The following is a 7,753-nucleotide window of genomic DNA, read 5'->3' as shown; positions in this document are numbered from 1 at the left end:
ATGACAGAGCAGGCTAAGGGCTCAAATGATGAAGGGTCAAATGGCCTTATTCTACTTCTCATTTCTATGCTTCAATGATTCAATGGTTCAATCATGGCCAGACCATTTCCAGTAATGACAATAAAGAACTTTTAAAATATATCGCTTTGACCAAGCCTCCAGCTACTTTTCCTCATTCCTCATTTAACGAGACAATTTGGTGGATTTAAGAGTGAAATATGGTGACGAGCAGCGAGATGTGATTCCTGTATTCTTGTAAAGGCTATGGTTCAAAGTCAGGCAAGCTGTAACAGCAGCTCCGTCTCACTTAGCAGTCCCATGTCCAAATGCAACAAGACGAGCACAACATCCAGGTTGGGGCTGACAAGTGACAAGTACATATTCATGCCAGGCAAATGCCAATAATGACCATTTCCAACAAGAGAGAATATAAGCATTGCTGCTTGACACTCAATGGCATTACTGTTACTGAATGACCCACTATCAAATTCCTGGGGGCAGCTATTGACCATTGCTGAACTGGACTAGCCACGTATGTACTGTGGCTAAAAGAGTAGGCCAAAGGCTAGAAATCTGCAGGGAATAACTCAACTCCTGGCTCCCCAAAGCCTGACCACCATCTACAAGGCACATCTCAGGTTGTGATGGAATATTCCCCACTTGCCTGGATGGGTGTAGCTTCAACAACACTCAAGAGGCTTGACATCATCCAAGACAAATCAAATGCTTGACTGGCATCACACTTACTCCCCTCACCATCAATGCTCAGTCACAGCAGTGTGTACTGTCTATGAGGTGCATTGCAGTAGTTCACCAAAAATCCTTAGACAGTGCCTTCCAAACCCATGACCACTTCCATGTAGAAGGACATGGCAACAGATACATGGGAATACCACCACCTGCAAGCTCCCCTTCCATGCCACACACCATCCTGACTTGGAAATATAGAACATAGAACATAGAAAAATACAGTGCTGTACAGGCCCTTTGGCCCTCGATGTTGTGCCGATCCAAGCCCACCTAACCTACACTAGCCCACTATCCTCCATATGCCTATCCAATGCCCGTTTAAATGCCCATAAAGAGGGAGAGTCCACCACTGCTACTGGCAGGGCATTCCATGAACTCACGACTCGCTGAGTAAAGAATCTACCCCTAACATCTGTCCTATAGCTACCACCCCTTAATTTAAAGCTATGCCCCCTCGTAATAGCTGACTCCATACGTGGAAAAAGGTTCTCATGGTCAACCCTATATAAACCCCTAATCATGTATACCTCTATCAAGTCACCCTAAACCTTCTTTTCTCCAATGAAAACAGCCCCAAGTGCCTCAGCCTTTCCTCATATGATCTTCCTACCATACCAGGCAACATCCTGGTAAACCTCCTCTGCACCCGTTCCAGTGCCTCCACATTCTTCCTATAGTATGGCGACCAAAACTGCACACAATACTCCAGATGCGGCCACACCAGAGTCTTATACAACTGCAACATGACCTCAGGAGTCCGGAACTCAATTCCTCTATCAATAAAAGCCAGTACGCCATATGCCTTCTTCACCCCACTATTTACCTGGGTGGCAACTTTCAGAGATCTGTGTACATGGACACCAAGATCCCTCTGCTCATCCACACTACCAAGTATCCGACCATTAGCCCAGTACCCCATCTTTTTGTTACTCTTACCAAAGTGAATCACCTCACATTTAGCTACATTGAACTCCATTTGCCACCTTTGTGCCCAGCTCTGCAGCTTATCTATATCCCGCTGTTTAGATTGCAGACAGATGGGTGACAGTGAGGGGGACTGGGAGGAAGCAGCCAGTGCAGGGACCCCCTGCGGCCGTTTCCCTCAAGAACAAGTATACCGTTTTGGATACTTGTGGGGGGGACGACTTACCAGGGGTAAGCAATGGGGTTCAGGCCTCTGGCACGGAGCCTGTCCCCGTTACTCAGAAGGGAAGGGTGGAGAAGAACAGAGCAATAGTTATTGGGGACTCGATAGTTTGGGGCACAGATAGGCGGTTTTGTGGGGGCGAGAGAGACTCACGTTTGGTATGTTGCCTCCCAGATGCAAGGGTACGTGACATCTCTGATCATGATTTCCGGGTCCTCAAGGGGGAGGGGGAGCAGCCCGAAGTTGTGGTCCACATTGGCACCAACAACATAGGTAGGAAGAGGGCTGAGGATGTTAGGCAGGCTTTCAGGAAACTAGGTTGGAAGCTCAGAGTTAGAACAAACAGAGTTGTTGTCTCTGGTTTGTTACCCATGCCATGTGATAGAGAGTTGAGGATTATGGAGAGAGAACAGTTTAATGCGTGGCTACAGGGATGGTGCAGGAGGGAGGGATTCCAGTATCTGGATAACTGGGGTTCTTTCTGGGGAAGGTGGGACCTCTATAAACAGGATGGTCTACACCTGAACCTGAGGGGCACCAGTATCCTTGAGGGGAGGTTTGCTAGTGCTCTTGGGGGGGTTTAAACTAACTCTGCAGGGGCATGGGAACCCAGACTGTAGTTTTAGGGTGCAGGACCTGGAGTGTAGGGAGGTTAGGAACATGGCATCAATCTTAAAGGAGGGTGCCTGTAAACAGGAAAGTGGCTTGAAGTGTGTATACTTCAATGCAAGAAGTATACGAAATAAGGTAAGTGAACTTGCAGTGTGGGTTGGTACCTGGGATTTCGATGTTGTGGCTATTATGGAGACATGGGTAGAACAGGGACAGGATTGGCTGTTGCAGATTACAGGGTTTAAGTGTTTTAGTAGGGTCAGAGGTGGGGGTAAAAGAGGGGGAGGTGTGGCATTGCTTGTCAAAGATAGTATTACAGCGGTGGAAAGGACGATGGATGAAGACTCGCCATCTGAGGTAGTTTGGGCTGAGGTTAGGAATAGGAAAGGTGAGGTCACCCTGTTAGGAGTTTTCTACAGGCCTCCTAATAGTCCTAGAGACGTAGAAGAAAGGATTGCGAGGATGATTCAGGAGAAGAGTGAAAGTAATAGGGTGGTTGTTATGGGGGACTTTAACTTTCCAGATATTGACTGGGAAAGCTATAGCTCGAGTTTGTTAGATGGGTCAGTGTTTGTCCAATGTGTGCAGGAGGGTTTCCTGACACAATATGTAGACAGGCCAACAAGAGGTGAGGCCATACTGGATTTGGTTCTGGGTAACGAACCAGGCCAGGTGTTAGAATTGGAGGTAGGTGAGCACTTTGGGGACAGTGACCACAATTCGGTGACTTTTACTCTAGACATGGAGAGGGATAAGTGTGCACTGCAGGGCAAGAGTTATAACTGGGGGCGGGGAAATTATGATGCGGTGCGGCACGACTTAGGATGCGTGGCTTGGAAAAGTAGGCTTCAAGGGAAGGGCGCAATTGATATGTGGAGCTTGTTCAAGGAGCAACTATTGAGTGTCCTTGATAAATATGTACCTGTCAGGCAGGGAGGAAAGGGTCGTGTGAGGGAGCTGTGGTTTAATAAGGAATTGGAATCCCTTGTTAAAGGGAAGTGGGCGGCCTATGTAAAGATGAGGCATGAAGGTTCAATTGGGACGATTGAGAGTTATAAGGTAGCCAGGAAGGATCTGAAGAGAGAGCGAAGAGCAGCAAGGAGGGGACATGAAAAGTCCTTAGTTGATAGGATTAGGGAAAACTCAAAGGCTGTCAAAGGTATGTCAGGAATAAAAGAATGACTAGGGTAGGAATAGGTCCAGTCAAGGATAGTAGTGGGAAGTTGCGTGTGGAGGCTGAAGAGATTGGGGAGACACTGAATGAATACTTTTCGTCAGTATTCACTCAGGAACAGGACATTGTTGCCGATGTGAATACTGAGTCACAATTAATTAGAATGGACGGCTTTGAGGTATGTAGGGAAGAGGTGTTGGAAATTCTGGAAAGGGTGAAAATAGATAAGTCCCCTGGGCCTGATGGCATTTATCCTAGGATTCTCTGGGGAGCAAGGGAGGAGATTGCAGAGCCATTGGCCTTGATTTTTATATCCTCGTTGTCTACAGGAATAGTGCCAGAAGACTGGAGGCTAGCAAATGTGGTTCCCTTGTTCAAGAAGGGGAGTAGGGATAACCCTAGTAACTATAGGCCAGTGAGTCTCACTTCTGTTGTGGGCAAAGTCTTAGAGAGAATTGTAAGGGATAGGATTTATGAACATCTGGATAGGAATAATGTGATCAAAGATAGTCAGCATGGTTTTGTGAAGGGCAGGTCGTGCCTCACAAACCTTATTGAATTCTTTAAGAAGGTGACCAAGGAGGTAGACGAGGGTAAAGCGGTAGATGTGGTGTATATGGATTTTAGTAAGGTGTTTGATAAGGTTCCCCATGGTAGGCTACTGCAAAAAATACGGAGGTATGGCATTGAGGGTGAGTTGGAGGTTTGGATTAGGAATTGGCTGGCTGGAAGAAGACAGAGGGTAGTAGTTGATGGTAAAGGTTCATCTTGGAGTCCAGTTACTAGCGGTGTTCCGCAAGGATCTGTTTTGGGACCATTGCTGTTTGTCATTTTTATAAATGACCCGGAGGAGGGGCTAGAAGGTTGGGTGAGCAAGTTTGCGGATGATACGAAAGTCGGTGGAGTTGTTGACAGTGAGGAAGGATGTGTCGTGTATATGGTTGTTCTTTTACTGACATTGAGTCAACATCCTGGAATTCCTTCCATAAGGACATTGTCAAAATGTGTTGTGCGGAAAAAACTCGGCCGGTCAAAGTAACATTTGAGGAGCAGAGTGGGTCGACATTTCAAGCATAAGCTCTTCTGCCCTTGGATGCTACCTGACCAGCTGGGTTTTTCTAGCACCACACCTTTTGACTCTGATCTCCAGCTTGTGCAGTTCTTACTTTCTCCATAAGGACATGGATGGCAGCAGTTCAAGAAGGCAGTTCACCACCACTTTCTCAAGGACAACAGCGGATGGGCAATAAATAAAGGCTCAACCAGTGACTCTCAAATGTCATGAATGAGTTTAAAAATATATATACTTTACTGATTGTAGACATGTTGTGAATGGTTTTGCAAAGTTTGACACCTTTGGTAAGTGTGGCTTTCAATTTTCCTCCTATCCATTCCTTCGGGCCTTCATCCTGAATAAAGTCAGTATCAAACTACTTTGTCCAGAATAAATGAGAAAATTTCATTTCACTTTGCATTTTTTTCCTGCAACACTGGTGCATGGAAATATAGTGAAAGACAAAGGATTGAAATACTCCAGTGTATCTCGACAAACCAGGGTTTCGCACTGAGAAGCTGTGCTTTTAGTATGGGTCCATCAGTTCTTTATACATACTCAAACCAGACATTTAGGTGACTTTTAACTGAATGTGTATTAGCAGACTGCACATGGTGGTAGGACTACAGAGTTTCATGCTCTGAGCTGTGTAAATTCCAGCCTTCTAACAGAGTCCTTTGACTTGTCTACTGAGGTCACAATTACATCACAGTATTCTGCTGAGGCTCATGTACACTTTGATTAAACCCTATCTCTGGCAGTTGTACAGTCCATTCGACTGCCAGATCCATGTTCCTGGAAACCATCCTGGAAAGAAATAGTGTGAAGTGTTCTTAACAAATCACCCAGTATCTCTGCAGTGTATCGCAAACCAATGAAAAGAATAACTCACAATTGATAGTTGTTGTTATGTGCAAAGACAATTTTGGATTTGATGGCTAGTTAATCGCGCTGCTTTTGCATTCCACAGGAAATGCAGTTTGGTAATTAGGATATTTGTTCCAAAACTCCACATCAACACAAGAACTCTGGGTAATGCATTTGAAATCAATACACAGCAGGTGCCCGAAACGTTGATTTTACTGCTCCTCGGATATTGTCTGATCTGCTGTGCTTTTCCAGCACCACTCTAATCTAGACTCTGGTTTCCAGCATCTGCAGTCCTCGTTTTTACCTTCAGATTTCTATACTCATTAACTTCTGAGCTGTTTTTGTGAGCTGCTAATCTTGATTGCTTTGTGCTAATCTAAAAAAAATCCAGGTGTCGATTACCCAGGGACAAAAAAATATAATTATCAAATCATTTTAATCTTTATGCACAGCGCCGGATGTCCTAACAGGTTAGGACACCAAGATCTATAGGTCAGTATCAATACATCTCTTCCAGATTCTAGACTAGTTGGTCTTAATTCATTCCTGATTGCCCACAATATAAAATGTTAATGCAGTAAAATGTCCGCTCCAAAATGCTGGAAAGTAGGACCAAATAAATTGATCTCAAGGAGCAATGTTTTCTCTGGAGAGTTGGCTAAGATGGAAGCACAGAGAGTAATGTACTCACTGCTATCTCCATCACCACGAAAGTGTGGGACGGGGTGTCACCAGGCTAAAGTTATAAATCATGACAAAAGTATCACATGAGCTTCAAGTAATTGAAGATGGGAAACAAATCAAAATCCCAAGATAGCTATAAGCAGCTTTAATCATCACCATGCCATGGAAGCACCTGTCAGTCTTACTTCAAGAACATCCTCAGCAGCAATTTCAGTCATGTTAGAAATATGATAGAGGAAGACGTACATTCCTATAGCACCTTTTGTAACCTCCAGGGCATGTTACACCCAACTTAAGTAGGTTTAACATGGTGCCACTGTCGCAATGTTAGAAATGTTCCTTTTCAAAGGTAGGTTCGTATATAAAGTGGTTTCTTGTGTTTGAAAGAAAGCTTTTCCCTCTTTTCTCGACATTTGCTTCTCAATCGATATCACCACCCAGCAGGCCCTGTCAGCAAATGCAGACAACAGGTCAGAGCTTTGCTGTCATACCTGCATCACAGGCTGCTTGTACTGACTGACAGCCTCATGAGAAATGGGTATGGGGTGGCAGAAGATTACTCATGCCTTGTGGAGCTGTATCTAAGCAGCAGTCAAGTGCCATCCGAAGTGGAAGAAAAAGATCAAAGGTGATAAATTAACATATTGCTCCAATACTGGAGAAAACCTGAGCCCTTTGTCAACATCTGGACTTAAACTGTAAAAGTGACAGACTTGAAAATCTCAAGGGTACAACCGATGACTTGGGATCAGGAATACGTTCTTCAAACCTTTCCACCAATCATGACTGATCTGTTTGTGATCTCAACGCCGCCTTCCTGTCTGTCCCCATATCTCTCGACTTCCTTATCCATTTCAAAATGCAAAGCAAGGCTCTGGATAAACTTTGTAAACTTCACTTAGAACTGTGAGCAGCAAGCTGATGCATCACTCTGAACATTAACCAGCACCAGGAGTCCAGCTGGGAAAGAAAGAGCAGCCTGGGAACCAGATCCTGTCAGTCTTCTGCCTAGTTCTATAATTATCTCCTTAATGTTGGGACCAGTTTGGAGTTGGGGACTCAGCAATTTAAGTAAGCAGACAGAAATGGGTCTGTAGTAAAACCTTTACAACCTACATCTTAAGGGCTAAGTCCATTTTCATTCATTGTCCTAAGTGCCAAGAAACTGGAAAATACAAGAAAATTGTTCATGCCAATTGCTAATATTACAAACTGACAGTCAGTACTTTCAGGGTTATTTCCAATGGTTGGTTCTTGCTAACAAAGATTGCTGTGCTGGTATCTTGTCTATCCCTGATTTCCACTGCTCCACCATTAACTGTCATGCCTTCACTGGCCCAAATCCTAAACTCAAAGATTCTCCCTTTAAACCTCTCTGTCTCATTCTGATCCTTTACTTCACTGCTAAAGGTCTATTTCTTTCACAATGCTATTGGTTGAGAAGTCCTAATGTCTTCTTATT

This window comes from Chiloscyllium plagiosum, unplaced genomic scaffold, assembly GCF_037043375.1.
Source record: "Chiloscyllium plagiosum isolate Xiang-an unplaced genomic scaffold, Cpla_swu_hap1 HiC_scaffold_26, whole genome shotgun sequence".
Classification (NCBI taxonomy): domain Eukaryota; kingdom Metazoa; phylum Chordata; class Chondrichthyes; order Orectolobiformes; family Hemiscylliidae; genus Chiloscyllium; species Chiloscyllium plagiosum.
This window is presented reverse-complemented; position numbering follows the sequence as displayed.